The sequence below is a fragment of the Spermophilus citellus genome, assembly GCF_964194105.1.
Source record: "Spermophilus citellus genome assembly, chromosome: 1".
Lineage (NCBI taxonomy): Eukaryota > Metazoa > Chordata > Mammalia > Rodentia > Sciuridae > Spermophilus > Spermophilus citellus.
Window position 1 is genome coordinate 147236519 of NC_138182.1, and position 26356 is coordinate 147262874.

Consider the following 26356-nt stretch of genomic DNA (forward strand, 5'->3'; position numbering starts at 1 on the left):
AGAGGCTTCCAAACCTGGGGTCTGAGACACTCTGAATTTCCAGGTCAAACTTCAGCTACGTGCATCCTTTGCCAATCAAGTTCCACAGTTTCCATTACATACATAAGGGAGTAGATAATGAAAATTAATTAAGAATCACTGCCTACAACGGGGAGTAATTCAGTTCTCCGAGCAGAAGGAATGTCAGAAAGAAGCTAGGCTCTAATAGCAGGTGCCAATTTTAGGGGCAGAAAAGAAAACAAAATGGTTTGGGGAAGGGAACAATGGCAGAACTGCCGGAAGGAACCCATGAGACGTGGGACACTGGTTTGGCATCCTCGAACTTTCTCTTCTAGTTTGCTACCTTTAATCTGGTCTTAATATCCCTACTCCTTTCTTCATTTAGCCCCCGTAATCAAAAATGTACCTGTACCATGTCCCACCCCTTCGGGCCTCAACTTCTTTTGAAAAGCAAGCCAACCTAAAACACTGACTGACTGAGGTTTTCTTCGGGAGACCACCATTGAAGGCAATGGAGATTCAATCAGGCACATGGCAATGTGGCTGAGGGGCCATTTGTGAATCAAAGGGAGCCATCAGGGATGCTCATAATGGGGCTAATAACCAAATCACAGTAAACAGTGAAAACAATGCCTCATCAGAATTATCTCTGCAAACTACATAAATCTCCCATAAGTAGAATACAGTAAACATGGCATTTTACATTAACTTGTAGTACATAGAGATACCAACCTGCTATGTGTTTTAAAAAGTCAAATTTTTAAACACTGGTGTATTACTTGAGTAGGGAGAATGTTCACATTAAAGAGAAACCATAGAAATTGAGCCCTGAATATAGGTCTTTACACCTTCCCATCCCACATTTGCCTGGGAGCCCTTCATCACAGGATGGAGTGGTGCACAGAACTGCCTTGACCACTTACAGCATTTTCTCTGTCTGCCTCTGTTGTTGTTTTGCTGTTGCTTTGTTTGGGTTACTCGTGTTTCTGGGTCTGTAAAGCTGTATTCTCTGGCTCCTTAACGGAGAGAGTTTTTCAGCTTTTTTTCCCTCACTAGCTTCTTAGAGAGGTGAATGAATAGAGAAGCCACTGAGTCTGAAGTTATCTGGGCTCAGGGAGTAAAAGAAGGGCTTGGAAGATAGTAGGAAACCTGAGCCAGCACCCAGTTCTGCCAATGACTCATGAGAACCTTGGAGCAGGCCTTAATGTCCCTGCACCTCAACATCTTTCTTTACCTGAAGAGGAGATTAACTTGGAGGAAATAAGGGTTTGTTTGCTTTCCAGGTCTGTGCTTCTAGGCCCAGCTCTGCACCAACTCAATAACCTTGGCCAATAGCTTCCCTTATCTGGGCTCAAATGCTGGTTCTTTCATTTCTAGCTGTGTGACCTCATTGAACCTCCTGATGACTCAATATCCTCATCTGTAAAGAATAAGAGAAAGGTCCTGGCCTCATGGAATTACGTGAGATGATCCGTGTTAAGGACTCAAACAGCACCAGCACATAGCGATGAATAATTAGAAACCAGTGTTACAGTAAAACGAGGGAGCTGGGCCAGCAGTTCACCAAGTCCCCATCGGCCCCGCTCTTCCTGGTCTATTGCCCATTTTGTGGTGAGTCACATCTGTCAATAGTGGACGAGCATCAAGTGTCATTAAAAATCACTTGCTTAGACAGCGAGTGCAACTCGTGTTCAGGTGTCCAGAGGAAGAAAAATATTTTTGCTCCAAAAGCAGAAAACCTCATGGTCATTCAGGAGTTCAGGATGACTGGATTGTCTGGAGAATATAACCCTACAGTCAAGACCTGGAGGTCGAGAATCTGGTCGCTGCCCCTCACTACATGTGACCTTAGACAACTCACTCTGGCTCTGGTTTTCATGACCTGTATAAGACATCCCGTGCATGCCTCAGAAGGGAAGAGATGAAGACCACGTTGGAGAGAGATGTGAAATTTCTCTGACCCCAGACTTCACAAGCAGTCACTCCAAGATCTCAACAAGAAGAATAAGCATAGGCTTTGCCATGTTGGTGATGTTGTGGCACCTCTCTTTGTGAGGTGCTTTGGTTGATCCCAGTGTCAATCCTGCAAGGGAAGTGAAGCAGCCAGGAGCCCCAGTGACAGATGGCCTGGGATGTGATATCATTCACACTGGTCACAGAGAAAATTATGCAGTGGCAAGAAGGCAAACTCCATTGTCTTAACTCCAGATTTAGTTCTTGGGCATTTATTTCCCCGGCCACTGAACATAAAGGATCTGTATCCTCTCCCTGCACCCTCCAGCCCCAAATACCTCAGGGTCTCTATGGTGACTGAAAAATGCTCCCATAACCCAAGGCATGGAGGTCACCCATTGCTGACATCCCCAGCTCCTGCCTGATCCCTGACCTCTTCCTTGTTCCCAATCATCCCAAATCTATGGGAATAACAGCTCTGTCCACCCCTATTCCCCATCTGTCTCTCACCCCATAAAAGAAAATGGGTTGAAAGATAGCCATCTCTGACCGATAGTCCAACTCCGGAAAGGTCATCCACCTACTCTGTTCTGCCTTCCCCCACCCCCAGCCCCAGAGCCCAGAGGGCTGCCTCAGCTGCCTCTGCATTGCATCTGTCCTCTCTGGACTCCCCGGCCTATCCACGCGCTTGTTCCCATGCGCCAGGAGCATCAGCACAGAACGCTCTTTTGCCTGGCCCCAGGGCTAGAGAGATACCCGGCAAGGCTGGAGAAGGCTGTAGGGATGCAGATGCGGATTGAGGGGCCTTATCTCTCCCCTCCAGCCCCAACTGCAGCCCAGCAACCTCCATCTGCCGCATTCCCATGGCCACCCAATCCGTAGTCTCCTCCAGCGCACGTGTGCACCAGTCTCAGCTTTGAGATGGGCAGCTCTCCTGCTCTGAGCGAGCTGTGTGAATGCCCAACGCCCTGCCCCTTCTCTGGATGGCTACTGGACTCTTGGCAATGAAGCTAGGCTGGAAACGTATCTCAGCAGCAGGAAGCCCAAATTTACAGAGAAAATTGCTTCAATGCAGAAAAGGTGTGCATAAAACAGAGCCGAATCCCAGTTAGAACTGTGCAGCTGGAGGTTTGACGTCAACAACTTGAGACTCCCCTCTCTGCACAAACTCTCCGCAATCCATCATGTTTCTCCTCCCACCCAGGGACCTGAAGTCTTCATACTGTCATCCTCTCTTTTTCAAAAGCAGCTTTGGGAAAAGGCATCTCATATCCGTCCCTTCCCCGAGAATGTCAGCCACTGTTTTCTCGGCTGTGTGTTGTCTCCCCTCTCAATGTGGATGGCAAGGAGGTCATTCTTTGGGGTCATAAGAAAAGGTAGGGGTGAATGACCACCCAGAAGAAAGTACAGAGACTTGTGACACCTTAAGCAAATACTTCTTTCTCCCAGCCTTATCTGACCAGTGGGCACAAGAAGATCTGGCAGATCTCAAGAAACTGTTTCATTAAAGGAAGAGTTTGTTGACAACATACAGTGGTTAGAAATCTGGGATTAAGATCACCCACACCTGAGTTTCAATTTAGCACTACCTTTGTAACTTAAAGCCAGTTTTCTGTCCTAAGGCTTGGCTTAAACCAGGATAATTAAATTTTAAATATTTGGCATAGTTGGGAGACTATTTTACAGTGCCTATAAAAACATGGATTCTATTATAGAATTATGTACATTTAAGCCAAACTCTACTATTTACTAGCCATGTGACCACTGGAAAAGTTACTTAACCTCTCTGGGCTTGGGTTTTATCTTCTGCAAAATGCTAATAATAATAGTACTTACTGGGGCTGGGGTTGTAGCTCAGTGGTAAAGCGCTTGCCTAGCACGTGTGAGGCATTGGGTTAGATCCTCAGCACCACATAATAGATAAAATGAAGGTATTGTGTCCATCTACAACTAGAATTCTTAAAAAAAAAAAATAGTACTAACTGTGATTGGTAGTGGTGAGGATTTATTGATTTAATAATATGTAAAGAATCTATAATAGTAACTGGCATTGGCACATTAATAGGCTTAATGTATTAGCTACTAATCATGTCATTATTTAAATAAAGCCCTGAGAACCACTCATTTCATAGTAAGTGTTCAATAAAGGCATTACTATAATGGCCAAATATATAATAGTGTCACACTTCTAGAATTTTCTTTACAACAGTGGCTACCCACATCATGTGAGGATGACTCTGGTGCTTAAAAATCAAAGAGAGTTGGGAGTAAGACATTTAGGATTTCCAGTGATCTGTGGGGCAGTGCCTAGAATGCAGTCACATTCCCAGTGTGCCGAGGGCAGACAGAAGGAAAGAGGTTGTGGAGGGACAAACAGAAAGCAAGATGAGACAGACATGTTGTTCTCACACAGGGATTCTGCTGCTGGCATGACCCCAGCCTCATCTATTTTCCAAAGCTCTCAACAGTTCTGCCAAAGTTGTTAACTGAAACCCATTTCTATATGAGGATAAGAAATGCTTCCCCATATCACGAAATCACAATTTTATGAATTTCTTATCTAACTTCGTATCCATGAAACTATTGAGACTCAGAGAAGGGAAGGCACTTCGCCAAGATCACACAGCTGCTGAGTGGCTAGAACCAGGACTAGAATGGGGATTTCCAACCCCAAGTCCTGGGTCATATTCACTAGGTACCTAGAAATAGAAATCATGACACAATAAAATGAGACCCAGCCAGACCACAAAGCAGGCCTTCTTAGAGGGAAATGTGCAGGGAAGTGCTTAGAATGACCAGTTCATTATACATGCAACTCCTCTACCTCCATCCTGTGAGCAAAGCTTATCTACCCTTCATCCCCCCTGCTGTCTCTCCTTGGCCTCTGTGCCCAGGCACTTGGCAGACATGCCTGAAAGATCGCCTGACTACAACCTTCTATGATGTTCCCATACCCTGAGGTGCTCCAGATGTGCATGCCCTTGAGATAATTGCTGCAGCACTCATCCCGGGTCCCAGACACAGCTAAGAGGCAAAGAGACAGTTATTCTGTAACTATGAGAAGATCATCTGTTCTACCATTTATGGCATCTGCCTTGGGTCTTCCTCAATGGCCAGATGGTCCTGGAGTTAATATATTTCTATCCAGTAAAACGGGAAGGGGAAGCAGCTCTAAATGCTGCTGGTGTCCTTTGCACAGGACTTTCTGCAGATAATGCTGTGGGAACAACTTAATATGTTTTGCAGAGACGACTTTGCATGATGGACCTACAGGCAACACTGCCTGGATTCCCTCCAAACCCCACCTCTGGAACCAAATCGCTGACCCTCACTCCAGTCACAGTGTCAAGTCCAAAAAGATGTATGTCCAACTGTCTCTGATCCTTATGTCACGAATGCAAATAAAATCGAATTCTTTAACAGCCAATTGCCAAACATCACTATGTGTGGGATTCTATGAGGAATAAAACATAAATAAAATGTATTGGCTTCTCTCAAGGAGCTGAGCGTTTGGAAGGAGAGGTATAATACATATTTATTAAAATCCCGGAACTCAAAGTGCATCTGCCTATTAGTCTTTGAAGCAGCCTTTGCCAACTTTCCACTAAAATAATGAGAAGACAGAGGAAAATCATAATGTAAAAGGAAAAGAAAAATAAAGACAGGATCTAGTGTGTTCATTGTAAATCAAACAAGAAATGTGTGTTCATGTGTGTTGTTAGGAAAAAATTCCCAAAGTCTGGTTTCAGAATTCCTTCGGGTTTCTAATGAGACCCTCAGAAGCACCCCCCACTGTCTGCTGAGACTCAAGCAACTCAACAAACAGCTGACTTTACACACAGGTTCCTTTATGACGGGGGATGGAACACAGAGGTAGACACTTGGTACATAATAATCGATACCTACTCAGAGCATCAATGAACAAAGTAGCCTGTGATCTACCCATTCTTACATGACTATTCGGAATACCCGAATCCTACATCTTTTGAAAGACAGTAACTCTCGGCGTGAAGGAAGGAGATCTTCAAATAGCAAGTCACATCCTGGAACTTGTCATTTTCATAAAGAATTGTGATCTGGGAGAAAAAAAATCATTTTGATAATAATTTATATTGAAGAATGGATTTGACATGTGTCCCAGGAATTCAGAGCATGATAAAGATAGTAGAGGAACGATGATAAAATGCAACCATACCAGAATGGGACGTTATCAATCAGCTTCTCAATGTTAGCACTACTAATATTTGGACCAGACGATTCTTTTTTGTTGGAGAACATCCACACACTGAAAGGGATTTAACAGCATCCCTGGCCTCAGTCCACTAGAGACCAATTAGTAGCACATACAATAGCTCCCACCCCAGGCAGTGACCAGAAATGTCTCCAGATATTGCCAATGGTTCCTTGGAGGGGAAGTTGCCCCAGGTGAGAACCATAGTCATAAATGAATGCTTAAGCCACTGCAGGAGGGGGGGCTGTATGGTGAGCTGTTCATGTCACATTGCCCTCTGGATGTACAGCTGACCAGCAACCACAGAAACATTTAGGTAAAAGCTTAGGAAGATCTCACCCTAGAATTTTGACAAAGAGTAGGCTTTGAGATAACAAGTTTTTTAAGATAACTAGTTGGGGCTTCAGGTGAAAAAAAAAAAACGCAGAACAAGGGAGAAAGAAGATATTTTTTTTTTCCTAAAAACTCCAGAAATAACCCACTGTAAGATGCAGGAGATATTCTCAGAAAACTGTTTGGTATTCTCAATAGAGAGAAAAAAAATCTGACATTCATGAAATGAGCAGAATGCTATAGGACAGACGAATAATATGATGAGATAAAAGGAAGGAAGGAAAAAATGAGTTTTTATTGTTTACAGGAAACAAAAAATATAATCACAGAACCAAAATCTGTAAGAGAAGCAGTTAGTAAGCAGAATCGATAAAACAGAAAGTCCCAAAGGTAGTATGGAAACTTGTCTGGTCTCTCGGAAAATGTCATTACAACACAAAGAGAATACCCCAAGATCAAGTATTAACACAATCTATTCGAATGGAGAAGACTTATGCGTACCAACAGGAATGAAAATAGTACGTTCTTCCAAAAAAAATTATATGAATAAAAGGAGGAAAGCTAGAGGCATGCAGAGATTTTTAAAATAAAAAATGAGATTTCTATGAAGAAATAAAACTGGGCAAGTCTCATAATTCTGCTCACTAATGAGAAAAAGCCCAAGAACCATTTACTCAGCAATTCATCCTAGGTAGGCCAGCACTAAGAACAACATGCTATCCCTAAAAAAGAAAAGAAAGAAAGAAAAAAGAAAGCATACTAACCATGTCACTTTTTTTTGGAGGGCGGTATGTGGAGGGATACTGGGTATTGACCCCAGGGGTGCCTTACCACTGAGCCACATCCCCAGATATTTTTTTTTTTATTTTATTAAGGCAGGGTCTCACTAAGTTGCTGAGGCTGGCCTCAAATTTGCAATCCTCCTGCCTCTGCCTCCAGAGTCACTAGGATTACAGGGGTACACCACTAGACTGTCATTTCTTTTAAAAGTCACTTGAAAGAACAACCACAAAGAGTAAAATGAGAGGGAAAAAAAAAGACCTCAGAAAGGATCAATCATATAACAAAATTGATGGTGAACACTGAAATCAGGTAACACCTAGGAATCTCAATAAATGTAATTGGGAAAAAAATAATGTATATAAATATTATATAACATTGGGGTTTAGATCTAGAGTACTTATGTTAAACTAGTAATTTTTAAAGCATAAAACATAGGCCTTATAAAATATAAAATTACTAGTTTAATATAAGTAATCTAGATCTAAACTCCAAGATTATATCAACAAAAAATGACATTGCATGCAGAAGGTCAGAAATTTACTAGAAGTGTCTTGAATATTTAAAAGTCACGACAATTTTGCTCTTGACTGAAAATTAAGTAGATAAAACATGGATCTCAAAAACATTTAAAGTCATCACAGATAGAACATAACTACTTAAAACACCAGAAAAAAAAATAACAATTCATAAAAGATGAAAAGTAAAGCAAAGAAACATAAAGTAACATAAAGCTTAAAAAGACCAAGTTATAAACATTAAAAAAGTAAATGTATGAAATGAGTCTGAAATAATTTTCCTATGTATATGAATATACCACAATGAATCTCAATATCATCTACAGCTACAAGACTGGGATCCTAATTAGAATAAGATATATTCTGTGCTTGTGTAAATATATCAAAGTAGATTCTACTGTTATAACAAAATAAATAAAATTGGAAAAAAAAAACACAAAACAAATGTAAATGAGTTTAACAACTGACTTCTTATATGACCAAAAAACACTGTCACGGTGCCCCCCACACACACATTAATTCCTTTCTATTTAAAAGAAATCTCTCTAAAATAAAGCAATACATATTCCTAAGAAGCTTAAAAATTAAAAAAATATATATATATGGAAGAAGACATAGACAATTTAATCAGCAAGATATAAGGTACAAAGTCACATTATGAGAAAAGTCAAATGCAAAGTTGAAAGGGCCTTAAAGAAGACAAAACAAATCATGTATAAAGGATAAAACACATAATGAAAAGTTAGGGTTTTTAATCAGCCAGTCAATTTCTTTGAAATACATAAGTGGCATCATATAAGTATTAAGAAAGATTAATAGTGAGATAATTAAATACACCTATGCCCTTGACCAGAAAAGTGAACATAAATTAAGGATGCAAATAATATAAAGTAATTATGTTGATTTACACTGGGTAGTTTACAGTAAGGGAGTACAGCTTCCTTCTAGCTCTCAGAGCCTTAAAATCCATCATTTATTAAGCCACAATGAACACATGAACAATGAATAAGGTCTAAAAATAAATGGAGAGATCACATTTCAGAGCATAGTACAATGAAATTAAAAAGTTTTAAAATATCAACTTAAAAATTACTAATATTCTCCTAATAATTAAGTGAAAAATAGAAGTCAACTTATTATTATAAATTAGCTCAAAAAATAATAAAATTTTAGAATACTGCATATTGAAATATTGGGGAGGAGTCAAAGCTGTACACTAAAACTGGTGACTTCACATACATCATTACTCACAAGAAAAGGTGGAAATGAATGGAGTAAGCAAAGACAGGGTGTTAGAAAAAAAGAACAAACTAAGCAGAACTGATACATTCACGAGCAAAATTCAATGCATTTAATTGCTAAATTATCCAAGAGATCATTAAATTTTGAAAAATGCTTCTTAGAAGACTGAGGGGCAAAAGAAATCAAAGTAAATAAAAACTGTTCAAGATGAAATTTTTCTCTTTTACTAAAGAACACTGTGTACGTGCTAATAAATTTTTAAAATCTCCTTGAAATCAATTCGTTTGTAGGAGGAGATAAATTAACAAAATTCGCTCAAAAAGACATACAAAATTTGACTATTTAAACAGCCAAAGAAGGAAAGGAAAATTTGATCCTGTCTTTTGTTACCTGGCAAAATTAATTTGCTATGGATTAAAGAATTAAATTTAAAATGTAGTTCTTAAAAGCAAAAGTGCACATGAATTTTATTTAACTTGCGATTGGATAAACCCTCATCTATATAAGTGCCAAATCCATAAAGGAAAAGAAAACTACAGATTTTACTACACGGATCTACAGCTTCCCTATAAAAAGCATCTTTGAAAGGGACATTTAAAAATTGGGGTGAATGTTTGCAATATCCATGACAGAAAAAGTTATAACTTCAATATAAACAAGAAGCAATAGACAATCAGTGACATAAATTAAAAATGACCAAAAAATGGGAAAAACACTAAACCTCACTAGCATACGATAATCAAATTCAAATGGAAATAAGATATTTGTTCCTATTGCACTGATCATTTAGATGAAAATTCAGTTTCAATGGAAGAATGGAGAAACAAATTTTCTCTACAGAAGACAAACATGAAAATTGTTAATAATCTGTGTCTTTCTAGCCATTTACATCACAAGTCTGAGAATGTACATATTCTTTTTTATTTGTTCTTTTTAGTTATACATGACAATAGAGTATATTTTGACATATGGGAATGAAAATGCACATTTCTTTGATCCAATGATTCTACTGTAGAAATTTACCTAATGAAATGGGTACACAAAACTCCTTAGAGGAATGTTCATCCAATATTATTATATAAAGCAGTGTAGACATTCAACAGTATAACAAATTGTGAGGCATTCAAATGATGAAGTATGCAAGCATTGATTATATATCATACGAAATGCCTTAAGAAAAATTCCATTGCAGCTCAAGTGAAAGCCCATTTTTAATGACAGAGCATCTCAATTCACAATTATCTCAAAATGCTAAACAGTGGATTCCACATTTCACCTCAGACATACTGAGTCAGCCCAAAAGCAAAACTGAGATCTGTATTTTTACATATTCTATGAGTAAAGATCCATAAATAATAGAGAAATAAGGACTGAGGTACATGTGACATGCCTATTTCTGGGTAGAAAGGATATATTTATGGGTTCTTTGACCTTGTCTTGCATTTTCTTTAGTGAGTGCCTGTATTATTTTATCTATCAATTTAAAATTACAAGTTAATGTTAGTTGACAACACAGCAGTTTGTGATAAAAACACACAGATAAATCCTAAGGACCAAGGTTCTGAGTAGTTTGCAGAGACAAATAATTAAGGTGGAGGACCAAAACTTGTGGACCACAGGTACATCTGGGTCCTAAACATCTTTAATCCAGATGACAAATAATTGCTCACATTTAAATATTGGGAGATCTTTCCAGATACGTGGCCCATGCCTGAAATCCCAGCAGCTCGGGAGGCTGAGACGGGAAGATCACAAGTTCAAAGTCAGCTTCAGCAAAATTGAGGCTCTAAGCAACTCATTGAGACCCTGTCTCTAAATAAAATACAAAATAGGCCTGGGGATGTGCCTCAGTGTTTGAATGCCCCTGAGTTCAAGACCCGGTACCCCCCCACACTTTTAAATATTGGGATATCTTTTTTAATAAGTACTGGCTTCCATCTTATCATGAACTAAGATTTGGCCACACTGGGCCCACATGGCAATAAGTAGGCCAGAGGAATACCCCTGAGCCCCATCCCCTGCTATGGTCGTCTCCTCCTTAGATGGCTGTTCATGATGGTCCCAGGGCTCCCTAGCATCTCCTCCACCCTGAGGTCCAAGCCAGTGCCTTTCCTTTTTAATCACACCTCCACTGCATTATTTTTAAACTGCTAAACTGTTTTTACATTACTGCCTAAGCTCTGCAGGAAATTGACTCTAATATCCCTTGATTATGCAAAAACCCAGTCAACCTGTGCAAAGGAGGGGGAGGCAAATAGGCTACTAACACTTTAAGGGTGTGAGTTTCACCCCTGGCTACACTTTGGAACTACCTGGGGAGCTTTTAGAAATCTCAAGGCCCAGGCCACACCCCAGATCAATTACATTGGTGTTTTTAAAGCTCCCCAGGGAACTCCAATGGGTAGCCAAGGCTGCGAGCCTCCACATTAGGAGAAAGGGTGCAGAACAACCTGAGGTTGGGAACAGGGTCAAAGCTTCAGGGAGTGAAATTTCTGGTTCACTGGTAATTCTATTTTTAATTTTTAGGGGTAGCTTTATACTGTTTTCTGTAGTGACCACAAAATTTTACATTCCCACCCAAAGTGCACAAGTGTTCTTATTTCTCCACATCCTTACAAACACTTGCCATGATCTGTTTATTGGTTGGTTGTTTTTGCTAGTAGCCATACTAATGTATGTGAGGTCTCATGTAGTTTTAACTTGCATTTCCTTAATGATTAGAGGTGATGAGCATCTTTTTATATGCTTGTTGGTCATGTGTATTTCTTTTTTGGAGAAATGTCTGTTAAAACCCTTTGCTTATTTATTTACTTAGTGGTAGTGAGGATCTAACCCAGGCCCTTGTGCATGCTAGGTAGGCACTCTGCAACTCAGCTGCATCCCTAGCTCTCCTTTGCCCATTTTTGAATTGGGTTATGTGTGTTTTAATTTTTTTTCTCTTGTTGTTGTCAACCCCAGTCATAATAACAAAGAGGTGGAAATGCACAACTGTTTATCAGTACATAAATGGATAAACAAAATGTGGTGTATTCAATAGTCAAACTACAGAACCAACTGGGCAGGTGTCCATCAATGGAAGAATGGATAAAGAAAATGTGGTATATATACACAATGGAGTTTTATTCAGTCAAAAAAAGAATGAAATTATGTCATTTGCAGACAAATTATGGAACACAAAGACATTATGTTAAGGGAAATAAACCAAACTAAGAAGATAAAAAAAAAAAAAAAGCTTCAGGGAGGCTGAGGGACTAGCAGGGAGTGGGAAGACAGCTGTGATTCATTGTCCAGCTCTTCCATACATACCAGCTGGGCTTCCTTAGTGAGCAAATTTCTTCTCTGAACCTCTGTACTATCATCTAAAGAGGAACAATAGTCCCTTTCTTAGAGGATTCTTATGAAGATTTAATGGGATATGGCCTTGAAAAGAGTTCAACCTCACGAGAATGTGAGGAAAAGTCCACTCATACATTGCTGGTGGGACTGCAAATTGGTGCAACAACTCTGGAAAGCAGTATGGAGATTCCTCAGAAAACTGGGAATGGAAGCACCATTTGACCCAGTTATCCCACCCCTCAGTTTCTACCCAAAGGACTTAAAATCAGCATACTACAGGGACATGGCCACATCGGTGTTTATAGCAGCTCAATTCACAATAGCTAAACTATGGAACCAACATAGATGCCCTTCAACAGATTAATGGATAAAGAAACTATAGTATGTATATACACAATTGAATACTATTCAGCCTTCAAGAAGAATGAAATGATGGCATTTGCCAGTAAATGAATGGAGCTGGAGAATATCATGCTAAGCGAAATAAATCCAATCCCAAAGAACCAAAGACTGAATGTTTTCTCTGATATGTGGATGCTAATTCACAATAAGGGGGAAGGACTAGGGAAGAATAAAGGTACTTTGGATTAGACAGAGAGGAGTGAAAGATGGGGAGGGGGTATGGAGGTAGGAAAGACAGTAGAATAAATCAGACATTATTACCCTGTGGGCACATATGATCACACACAACCTGTGTGACTCTACATCATGTACAATCAGAAGAATGAGAAGTTATACTCCATTTATGTATGATGTGTCAAAATGCATTCTACTGTCAGGCATAACTAATTAGAACAAAAAAAAAATTAAAAAAGAGTCCAGGCTCACCCTCTGCTTACACCCAATCTTCTATATATACGGAAGCCATTTTTAATGTTTCTTTAAGTACTGTTCGTAGTTTAATGACAGGAAAGAAGAAGAGCAGGGCAGAAGCCACTCCTGATGGTTGAATGCCACCTACAACCTGCTTTGGTTCCTTATTTCACTTTATCCCCCCCCCCCCCCCGCAAGTCTCCCAGGAAAGTACTAGAAAGGGGAAAGTGACACAGCAGAGATGGACGTCTTCTGTTACCCTCAGGCAGAGCAGAAAGCAAATAGTATGAATGTGCCCAACAAAAGTCCCTAGGTTGGGAGGAGGAGAAGCATTCGCTCCCAAGAGACTGCAGCTCCGAGTAGAGCCAGGAAGTTTCAGGCACATGGACTCCCACCAGAGGCACACCAGCACCCTTCTCTCCCCGTCGCCTGTCCTCTGCTTAATCCCATCCCCAGTCTCAGCTAACTCCAGACTTCGACCTGAGCCAGGGCAAGTTCCCTGCAGTGGGAAGATCTCAGGTCCTAGTCTTAGGTCCTAGATCTCAGGTTCTAGTTTGCCATTTATCTCAAACCCTCTCTCCCCTTCCAGATCTTTCCATTTCCTCATCTCCTGGATGGGAATATTCATCCCAGACTTCTCCCCCAATCTCTTAAGTGTTTCATGAGAAGGACTGTAGATCAATGGGAGAAAAATGTGTGAAAATTCATATCCGTGGTCAAGAAACAGGACAAAAAGTCGGTAACCGTATCATCCATGAACAGGGTTTGTGTGCACCGTTGAGTCCACTTGTTACCCCTTAACTTCATAGTAGAGTTTTCTTGGAGCTTGTTTTTCACCAAGGACTCTGGTAGGATTTTAGATATCTGCAGGGTGGCAGGGGAGATTTGTACAGGGAAGAGAACTGTTCTAAAGTCTACACATATGCAGCCCAGTTGGCTCACGCAGGGACCCCCTCTAGTGTGGCCAGAGTCCTAGGAAATCACCAGTTCACTTCTCAGAATCATCCTTATGGTACAGATGGCATTTTTGAAAACCCTTTTCTAAGCAGCACCTTACTTTGATTTGTTACCAGACCCCCTAGAGAAATGCAAGGTGTCAATCCCTGTCCCCTTCTAACATATTTGACAAGATGTATACAAGGATTGAATGAAATAAAATTATGACTACTTAGCACAGGCATGGCACTGCGCTGCCTGAGTGGTGGTCAGAGTCAAGGTGGTCTTTAGCACTGCTAAGCCCAGTCTGCAGAAGCACGCACCCTGCTCAGCTCCACAGGGATATCGCAATGCCATTCTCTTACCTGAGCAATGACAAAGGCTCCCTTACTAATCTCACTGCCTTCAGACTTAGCCCTAGAAGATATTGTCCACACTAGCCTTCGTACCAAATCAAGTCCTGTCATGTCACTCCTCAGTCTATTAGCTGCCCCTTTCCCCAGGATCGAGTGCAAATAAAGTGACTGATGAGTCCTACACAATTATATTGATACAAGTATTTGTATTAGATAAATTAGTTTTAGTGGAATCAAAAGTAAATTTGACCACATATGTAATTCATAAGAAATAACTATCTATCCATTCATCTATTAATGGAATATTACTCAGCTTTAAAGAAGAGTAAAATTATGGCGTTTGCCAGTAAATGGTTGGAGTTGGAGAATATCATGCTAAGCGAAATAAGCCAATCCCACAAAACCAAAGGCTGAATGTTTTCTCTAATATTCAGATGCTAATTCACAATAAGGCAGGAAGCTTTACCTTAGATTAGGTAGAAGAAGTGATAGGAGAGAAGGGGAGGGGATGTGGGGATAGGAAAAGAGTAGAATGAAATAGACATTATTACTGTATGTATATATGTGACTACATGACCAATATGATTCTGCAACATGTATAGTCAGAAAAATGAGAAACTATATCCCATCTATGTACATCAAAGTGCATAAATGCATTCTACTGTCATGTATAACTAATTAAAACAAATAAAAGATTTTAAAAAGAAATAACTATTTTTAAATAGATAGTATATGCAGGCAAAGATTATACATATATCCCCCCCAAAAAATCAATAATTCTACTAGGTAGGATAAAAAGCAATAATACAAATAAAAAGGCTTCTAGTTTTCGATGTCACTTGCATGGTTATAAATTGCAGAAATAAAGCCAGGTGCGGTTGTGCGCACATGGAATCCCAGCGAGTTGGGAGGCTGAGGTCGGAGGATCTCTAATTCAAGGTCAGCCTCAGCAACTTCGTGTGGCCATAAGCAACTGAGCAAGATTCTATCTCAAAATAAAAAATAAGAAAGGCTGGGATGTAGCTCAGGGGTAAAGAGGACCTGATTTTAATCACCAGTACCAAAAAAAAAAAAAAAAAAAAAGGAGAGAGAGAGAGAGAGAGAGAGAGAGAGAGAGAGATTGCAGAAATGAGGGAGGGAGGGAGAGGGGGAATGTTGGGGAATGAGACTGGTCAATCTGTTATATTATATGCACATATGAACATGTAGCAATGAATCCCACTATTATGTACAGTTATAATGCACCATAAAAATATGGAAAAAATAAAAATAAATCGCTGAAATTATGGAATATACTAAAATAAGCCTGAAGAAACCACATGTGAAAAAGGAAGCCCCAAGTAGGGTCAGTGTCAACTAAACACTCGACATTCAACCTCCCACACATATTGAAATACTAGTGGGCTCAATCTCCAGGCCCCAGGTCCTGACTCCCAGGTCTGCCGCTCACCCCCATCCCTACCCCTCATCTCTCTGAGCTCTGTGCCCCAGCCCTCCTCTCTGGTTCCTCCCACACAGTGTGCCCTATCATGCTCCGGGGCCTTTGCACATGCTATGTGCTGCTCCCTGAAACATCCCTACCACCCAGACTCTCCCCACTTCCTGCCACCCCACTGGCCTAACCCTCGGCACTTCTTTTATTCATCACCCCCCACCCTCAACTTAAATGTCACTTTCTCCAAGAAGGCTTTCCCAGTTCTAGAGGAGGACAGATATCTCTGTCATAGCTCCCTGGACCACCTACCCTGCCCATCAGAGTACCTTTCACACTTGGCTATGATTGCTTATTTATCTGCTAGCTCCATGAGGTGGTGAGCCAGGCACAGGGTAGCCCCAACATCTAAGAAAGGATGAAAGGAAGGAGGAGGGGTGGGATAGGAGGAGGAACCAGAAAGAGCAGGAGGCGAGGAAGGTCACAGCCCTGCTGTCCAGAGTCCCCCTCCAGGCTCTGCTTTCTCTTCTTCTTTAGGTTGACACTTCCACTGACCTCTGGGAAGAACTGAAGAATTAGGGAACCAACAAATTGAAACACAGGAACATTGTTAAAAATAAGTAAATAAATAAATAAAGCATAAAGATTTAGTCTTTAAAAATCAATATCCTGCCTGAGAAATTTACTCATGGAAATCAAGAAAAAGAAGTCAAAAATCAAGATTCATACTGTCCTCTGAGCCAAGGATTTCCTCTGAGGACACTCCTTAAAACAGCTTAAGCCTCACAGAGAGAGAAGCAGAGGAGCCCTAGCTGAGCTGTCAATAATCCTCTCAGGAGGAGGCTCCAGCACCCCTTCTTTTATGTCTCATGGGAGCAGGTGGGCTCCACCTGTGCCTAGAGCTTCGCAGGCCGTCTCCACCTGTTGCACACTGAGCAACTTGGAGTCAGGACCCAGGCCTGAGCTTTGTGTATCCAAGACCTAACACACTGCCTGGCATGTAGTAAATGCTCAAGAAATGTTTTCAACAAGAACAGATGAAGGGATGAGCTCTGCTCCTACATCATTCATTCTTTTAATGAATACTTATTGTATGCCAGATAATCACCAGATGATAACACCTCTTGGCATCTATGATCTCTTGAAGTGTACTCAGTGTTAGGAAGGGAGCATTCACTGTGAAATTGGAGGCCACAGGAGGAGTAAATTAAAGCCGAAAGCTGCGTGGGATTTCACCAGGCAAAGGGAGGGGAAGTAGAAGAGAAAGTTCTAGAAAATAGGAAGCATATATGAAAAGGTCCTGATGGAAAATTGTGGCCATGCAGGAGGCCATGAAGGGATGCAGATCCCCAGGCCTGAAGGCCAGCCCAGGGCAATGCTGGCGCTTTCATACTCGTCTTGGGAGGGATGCCCTTCCTTCCTGTAAGGCCCTCTGTGGGAACCAGTGAAGTCAAACATAAGCATAGAGCTGCTTTGGTTGGAACCGCCATTCTGTTTGCCAGGGGAGAAAGTACTTTACCCAGGACTCTCAGACTTCAACATGCACACAAATTACCTGGAATCACATTAAAAGAGATTTAGATCCTGGAGGTCTGGGTGGGGCCCCAGATTCTACATCTCTGACTGCCCCCAGGTGATGATGACGCTGTCCATCAGCACACTCTGAGCAGAAGAGCCCAGACACTTGTCAGGCCGTTCAGTAGGACGGAGGACACAAGAGAAAGCCCAAGATGGTGGAATGGCCTCTCCAGATCTGAAGGGAAGACTGGAGTGAGTTAATGTATGTGTGTAAGCTCCTGCTAGAGTGGCTCTTATCGGAGGGCAAGAGATGTTAAGTGTTGGAGAGGTTGCAGAGAAAAGACTTGGCCCACTCCTGGTAGGAATGCAAATTGTACAGCCATTGTGGAAAGCAGCAAGAGGTTTCTCAAAAGATTAAAAACACTATGTGATCCAGCAGTCCCATTCCTGAGTATACACCTAGGAAATAAAGCCAGGGTCTCAAATATTTGCATTCCCATGCTCATTGCAGGATTAATCACAATGCCAAGATATGGAAACAGTTTATCTGTTGACAGACATTTAGGTTATCTACATACATTTACAATGGAATATGATTAAGCCCTTAAAAAAAAAGTTCGGCATTTGTGACAATACGGATGAACCTGGAGGAATTATACTAAATGAATTTTGCACAGAAAGATAAATACTGCATGACCTCACTTCTATGTAGAATCTCAAACAGTCAAACTCGGAAGCAGAGAGTAGAACTGCAAATGCCAGGAGCTGGGAGTGGTGGTGGGGGGGTACAGGGAGAGGCTGGCACACTGTACAGAGCCGCAGTTACGCCAGATGAGCAAGTTCTGCGGATCTAACGTACAGCATGGTACTGTGCCTAACAACATGTGCCTAACAAGCATGGCATACTTGAAATATGCCAAGGAGGTAGATCTTAAGTATTCCCACCACCAAAAAAAAACAGCAGATAAGTTAACAGATATGTTAATTAGCTTAATTATGGTGATCATTTAACAAAGCATATCAAAATATCACATCATGCACCATAAATATATACAACTTTGTCAATCAGAACTAAATAAAGCTAAGATGTGTATGGGCATGTGGGCCGACAGGTGAACCAGAGACATCGTAAGGGCCCAGATGTTTCATGGCTGGTGATGTTGTGAATATGGGCTCCTTTCTGCTTCCATTTGTGTCTGTGCTTATGTGTGCACACCTCAATAAAGGCTCACAACTGATGGGCACTCAAGTAGTTCCCAGGAGCTACAGCAACATAATCCGGATTTAGAAGAAAATAAATTATTTGATCTGTCACTCTGATGTCAGCAGGTCACTCACAATCCACCCACCTCCTGCCCTGTTATTTTAGTGCCACATATGAGAGAGAGGGGGAAAGATGCTTGGCAGAGGCTTCAGCATCTTAGAAAGGAGTAAGGGCAGGGGCTTCATGAGAATCATCTCTCCAGTGATTCTTGAATCAAAGGTCCAGCTATGCCTGTGAGTGTCTCAAGATGGCCCATAATTATAGTGTCTGTGCCTGGAGAGCAGAGGGCTAGGACTAACCTTGGGATTGCGGGACCATGTAAAGTCCCCCTTCCCCAAGCAGTCACCCCTACACCACAGGTTATTATGCCTGACACTGGGCCATTGGAGTTTCTGCACTTGTAATCTAAAGATTTCTAGCCTAAAGGATTTTCATTCTTCTGTGTGGGATAATACTTTAAGCTCTTAGCATGTAATTCTTTAGGGAGTTTGAAGACTCGTAAGCAAAAGGAAGGCCTTATGGAATGAGACCCTGGATAGGAGCAATTGGTTTTGTCAGGCCCTAAAAAGCAAATGTGATCCTTGGCAGCGTTAGTGAGAGGGTACAGATTCAAAGAGGGGATGAGGATCCCTGAGATGTATTTGAGAGTGATGGAGTGGCCAGAATAAAACACAAATCTTTGTCTCACTTCTCTGCTATGTGAGGTCTTTCCGTGGCTGGGCACTGCTGTCAGGAGACCCAAGTCATCTGCAAATGACCTGCTGTTGGCCCCTCACTAACAAAACTCTACCTCCATGGACTTTCTCAGCTCCTACCACCTGTGAAACACCATCCCCTTTCCAGAACCTTTGCACCTGCTATTTCCTCTGCTTGGACTGCCCTCCTCCTCTCCCTTCTCACCTGACAGCTCCTGCTTACCTCCTGTGTCTCAGATTCACTGTTACTTCCTGAAAGAAACCTTCCATGATTCTGCAACTCTGCCCTCCACACCCCTGAGCATCTCCCTGCACCATACTGTTATAGCAGGAATAATTGTTAATACTCCCTCAGTGTTAACAGCATGCCAAGCTTGGTTCTAAGTAGTCTCATTTATTTTTTTATTTTTTTAAAGAGAGAGTGAGAGAGGAAGTAGTCTCATTTATTAACTACGAATAACCCTGGTGAAGGAAGGACCTGTTATTTCCCCCCTTCAATAGATAGGGAAGTTAAAAACCAGAAAGATCAATTTTCCCAATGCCACCCAATGGTAAAGGGTGGAGCTGGAATTCTGCCTTCAGAATTGCTTACTGTGCATATGTTTTCCCTACCACATCCCAGAAGCCAGGAACCAGATCTTTTTCATCCCTCTGTCACCAGCACCCAGTACAATGCCTGGCACATAATAGGCACTTAATATATATCTGTAAAGTGGGTCACTTAGGGTGAGACTCTGATGTCAGCAGGTCACTCACAATCCAAGGGCGATAACCCAGGTGATGAGATCTAGGAATGATATCCTAAGGAAAACAGGTGATGGTGCACAGCATGCTACTCAGCCAAAAGGTGCCAGGCAGACCCGGAGCATTCAGAAGAAAACATTTCTTCTGAGTGGCTGCAGAAGGCAGAGCCAGAAACAATACGGAAAAAAGCACAGAAAGGAGACAGTGAAAAGACCATCGCTCAGTGTCATGCCACAGCATGAAGAGGGCTTCCCTTGGGTAAGAACCCAAGGCTAGGTAAACATCTGATAGGAGAGAACCTGGACAGATTCAAGCTTCAGATGGGAAACTAAGCTGAATCGTTTCTGTGCCCCACAACCCTGATATCCTATGGACCTCTGAATCCCACCAGCCCCCCTCCCTAACCCTCATTCCCTGGCATTCCAAAGGAAACATTTAGACAGAGGCTGTCATAATTGACTCCTTGCTGAAAAGAAGAAGGAAAGAGAAATTCAAGTCATAACACATATAGCAGAAAAAGGCAGGCAGACTCTTCCCTGCCTTGGGAAGCCCCTGGCCCATTGAAGGATCAAAGTCACAGGAAGTGACGGGAGTTGACCACCTCCAAACTTCCACAACTCCACCGCCCTGCCTCTCAGAACAAAGCACTGTTCTTGGGAACAGAAGAGACAATCTGGTGTTCCTTGAAGCTTGTGGCTAAGTAGTTTTCATTTGCATTTAATTGAATAGAGCAGGGGGAAGAAGGGTGCTTCTACTAGATGACCTTTCCTTTCGGGGCAGTCCCCACTTATATTTTGATTTTATGAATTGAATTAGGTTGAATCATAGCATGTCAGAACTAGGAAGGAATTTAAACACCATCGACTCTAATCCCTTTGCCTTATAAAGAAGGAAATTTGGGCACCAAGAGAAGTAGCTTGTTCCAAGGTTGTGCCATAACTTGGTCACAAAATTGGAACACAACCGCTTGTCTCCTGGCCCCTAATTTACATGGCACTTTTCTCCAGTTCTCCAAGACTCTTTTCAGAAGAGTGAAAAGACTGGTGCTCTCTAAGTTTAGACAGGCCCTGAATGTCCAGTTTCTGTGTAATCAGATAATCTCATTTTCAAAAACACTCGAATTTTACATTTTTATGTGCTATCTTTTGAGTATTAAATGCTGACTACAGATTCAAACTTAATAATTGGAACAGACAAAATACATCACATACAGACTGCCTACCTGTGAACCTTGGGTCTCAATGACTCTGTCTTTTTCTAAAAGCCCACAGGCAGGTTATATCAGCAAGTGCCAAAGCACCCTTCATGTCCTGCAACAGGAGGATACTCAAGACAAACTTGAGCAACACAAACATGCAGTGGAGACCAGCCCTGGGGAGCTGCACTCACACTCCAGAGCCAAGCCAGGGACGAAGCTGGTTGAGAAAACACTTCATGAATCAGGATGACACTCTGCGAAAACTTACCCACTAGTTTAAATCTGGATCACTTCTCTGTCCAATTTAAAACACCATTTCCTCAGCCTAAAAATAAGGTCAATTCTACACGCCTTGCCTACTTAGTATTGTATATAATTTGAATTTAGAAATACATGGTAAGACTGTTTTGTCCCCAGTGATGATGATGATGATAATGATGAGGATAGCTGACTGCATGTTGGGCATTGCTCTGAGCTCTTCAGATATATTAATTTAATTCTTGTGGCAATCCAATGAAGTAAAAACTACTATCATTAGCATTTTACAGCTATGAAATCTGAGGCACAGAAAGGTTGGGTAATTGCCCAATGTTGCACAGCTAAAAAGTGCAATATGAGGAGCCAATTGATTGCAAACTTCTTTCCTCAGAATAAATCCCCTTCAATTCCTTCTCCATCCAAGAAGCTATACCAATTGATCGAGTTGAAGGACCCCAGCCCCATAACCTAAGGCCCGATTATGAAAAGTAGAAAGTATGCAGTAAACAGGTGAGCTCACCACATAACCTGTTAGAAAGGGCACCCTGCCCACATCACAGGACATGCTTGAGCAAACTGGGATCATAAGCGGGAACAGGGAGGAAACAAAATGTAAACCTGTGAGATCTATGAGTTTTTCGGGAACCTATAGTGAAAAACAAGTTTATCATAGTGAAAAACAAGTTTACCCTTTAAGTGACTTGTACGCTGGATTCAAAGGGACCAATGAGACACCTGTTATTGTGCTAGGGGGGAAACAGCTCCTTTTTCCCTATAAAAGATCTGTACCCCAAAGCCCGGTGTGCCAGTTCACCAAAGCTTCGGCTGAGGTTTTGCTGTGCACCCCCAGGCGCCTGTGTATTAATAAACTTGCCTCTTGCTTTTGCAGCCAGTGTGACGCCAGTTCTCTTTTGGATGGGGGATTTGAGGTTCTGGGGGTCTTTCAGAGTTACCATGCAGGTTAAAATCCAGTTTCCCAGCTCTAGCCTAATACAGTGGCTGGCACCAAAGAGGTCCTGCTGCTCTTATTAAATATTAGCTCCCATTGATTGTGGTGGGACATGTGTATAATCCCAGCAGCTCAGGAGGCCGAGGCAGGAGGATAGAGAGTTCAAAGCCAGCCTCAGCAACTTAGCAAGGCCCTAAAGCAACTCACCGAGACCCTGCCTGTAAAAAAAATATAAAAAAGAGCTGGGGATGTGGCTCAGTGTTTAAGCACATCTGAGTTCAATCCCCAGTACCAAAAAAAAAAAAAAAAAAAAAAAAAAAAAAAGTTCCATTCCTTCTACTTTATTCTTCATTGTGAAAATCAAGCCACAGGATAGGCATAAGACAGGGTCATCTCACCCTGACTTTGGGTCAGACAGTTCTTTGTTGTGGGGTATACCCTGGGCTCAGGGTGTTCAGCAGTACCCCAGTCTCTACCCACTGTATACCAGCAGCAAGACTCATCCCTCCCTCCTCCTTCCCAGAGCTGCCTTCTGACATTGTCAAGCCTCCCCTGGGGTACAACATTGTTCCCGACTCAGAAACCTGGTGTACTAGAGGATTAGTCAGATTGCTCCTCCTGTACTCACAGTGAGCCCCCACCATCCTCTGCTGCTCACAGCTGCCTAGCCCCACCTTAGTGAAAAGGTATCTCTACCCCCAGCTGTGCCCTAAGACACAGCTCCCCAGGAACTGCCTGTCTGCTGCTCTCAAACACAACCCAGGGAATTTTCCATTTTAAGGGTGTCACTGTTAATTCCTATAGGAAATGGATGAGGTTTGGGAAGCAAGAGAGAAGACAGGAATGGGGAAATAAAGTGACATATTATATTACTTGGATATACATAGTTGGTAGCAAGGCTCAGCAGAGGCCTGGCACAGGGGAAGCTCAAAGGTAAGTAAATATTAGGGGCTGAGGGCCTGGCTCTCAGATGGACCGCTTGCCTAGCACATCCAAGGCCTTGTGTTCTGTTGCCAGGATGACAAAAATCAGCAGTGATGATGATGATGATGATGATGATGATGATGATAGCAGCTATCAATAGTTAAACAGTCTCGAATTATTATCTCCTCATTCAACGAATAATGAACTTAGGTAACAACAATTGTGTAATTGCTTTATGTACATTATCCTACCATAACATTTTCAGGGCAGGAACTAGTCTTACCACATGGGCAATATCCAGCCCACAAAACTGAACTTCATTGAAGTTTAAAAAAAAATAAAATAAAAAAAAAAAAAACTCACCAAGCTCAGGCTAGACAGTGGAGGAACAGGAGCAGGCCTACTGCAACCACAGCCTACAAAAGGCAGCTTGGTACAGCAAGAAGGGATTCACATCCAAGCAGCTCTGCCATTTACTTCTTAATGGCCTGGAGCCCATAACTCAACCTCCAAGTTTCTCATCTGTAAAACCAGAGACTGCATAAGAATCTGGCTCTAAAATCCCATAACCCTTCTCTATTATCCCTTCTCTTCCTAAACCCTCCTCCAACACAAGTGATGGTGATTTGTCATTAAATTGGGAATTTTGAAATGTTTAACAAGGAAAAAAAAAAAGAGAGAGAAAAGATTAACTCTCAAACTGAGTGCTTCCCATTATAAAACTCCATTCTCTCACTAAATACCGGATTAATGTTGTTTAAATTGTGTTGCTGGAATGGCTGGGGGAGGGGAGAATTAATGAACTTCCACTAAGCAAAAATGTTCATCAGCTGGGGAGGAAGGGCTAAATTAATGAAGAAGAAACACTAAAACAAACAAACAAACAAACAAAAAAACAAACAAAAACAAAACAATCACACCGAGCCAGCTTTCTTTAGAATTATATTAGTAAAATGCATCGAGACAGAAATTGGTTCAAAGTGAAGAATAAAGGAGAACAATACAGAAGAGCCATGGCCTTTTTATTCACAGCATTCCCTGCCTCAGAGGCAGAGTGGGAAGCAGACCTTGGCGAATGCATCTTTAATAAGGGCCATTGCAACCACAGCTTGGAAGGGTCTTCTGTGGATTATCCTCCATAGTCCTCATCTGCAGGTGGTGTCTCTATCTCCATTTTATTGCTAAGCAAACCACATCTAGGGAGGCCTGGCAGGCAGCAGAGTTGAGATGTGAACCCAGACCTAACACCGAATCTTGTCCTCACAACCTCCATGCTCTACCACGACACTTTGCTGGTCTCTGAGTATCTGTGTTGTGGAGTACTCACTGCATCATGAGGTGGTCCAATTCCCTGGCAGAGAGCTCTATGCTAAAAGGCATGATCTTAAATGAAGCTGAGGATGTGTCCAAAGACACAGGCTCTCGCTTTGCCTCTCCCACCCACCACCCTAGTGTCCAGGACCAAACAGCTCCCTTTTCCCCCATGGAGTGCATCAGAGGATTAAAGCCACTAATCTTCCTGACATCCTCCTATTGTTCCTCACCTCCCATTCTCCTCCTTGATCCCCATTTGACAAGGGCTCCAGACCCTTTGTATCTGAATCAGCTTCTTCAGGATGCACATAGGATTGACAATGAGACTCTTAGAGAACTGAACCCAGATTTCTCAGTGTGTCACAGCCAGAAGAGATGAAAGAAGGTCTCCCCTTCTTATTCCAGGTTTGCTGCTTCTGTTCCTGTGTTTGCATCCTGTTAAGCCAGTATCTGCTTTGGCAGACTGGTCACATACTGGTTCAAATTGGGCTTGCTTCCAAACACCAAAGAAATCCCTAGACCTATTACACACATGGCCCTCTTGGCCAGTGTGACTCAACCCCACTTCTCATTAATTGAGTCTTAGCAGAATGCAATTAAACAGATCTCACCAGACTAAACCGCCAGAAAAACTCCAGTGTTCAACTCCACTCAATGCCCTTCCTGTGTGTGAACCAACTAAAGGTTATCAGTTGATCCAATGGGAAAATATCACACAGCTAACCAATAAAATCACCACCTCCCTTGTAAGCCCTTAGCCTTTGTTATACAAAATATGCTCACACCAATAACAAGGGTTACTGTTTTGATAGCTAGCTAGAAGGCAGACACACCAGGCAAGTTGATTATCCTAATACTTAAGATAATACTGCAAGTTTGACATTGACATAATTAATTGCCCTTTTCCAGATGAAGAAACTAAGGCAAGCAAGGTTTTAGTGATCTGTCCAAGGTTGCACAACTACCTTAATACTCTTTCTCCTATAAGTACCAGGATGGAGATTCAAACCCAGCTCTGTAAGATCTAAAGCTTGCATTTTTTCCCCACCACAACACAATGGCTGCCAAGTTCAAAGCATCCTTCCTTGGTCCATCAGGCACCTGAATTTCTCTCTACTTACCCAACTTCTCATTTGATTGTCACAAACATCCTAAGATGCTGGGACAAAAGAAACCAAGTCCCAAAGACTGGTCATCTTTCTGAGTTCTTATCAGTTATTCTCTCTTCTTTCTGGATTCAGACAGAGGGCCCCACCCTGCATTATTAATCCATATTCTTGTTTCTGACAGAGACGCTCAGAGCTCAAAGGGTCTCTACAGGTCAGAGGGTTGGAGAGGGCCAAGTCACATCCCCTGCAGAGAAAACCAATCAATCTCATGTCAACCTACCTGCTCTCAAAAAGAGAGCAGCTGATCAGCCACAGCCGATAAGAGGGAGGTAATTTAAAGGTCAGATGCAGGCTGGCAGCCTATCTGCCCTTCTTTCTTGACAAATGTGTCTGAGATGTGAGTGCAGAGAGATGGTGATATTTTAAGATAGGTGGCTTTTGGGACACACTGAA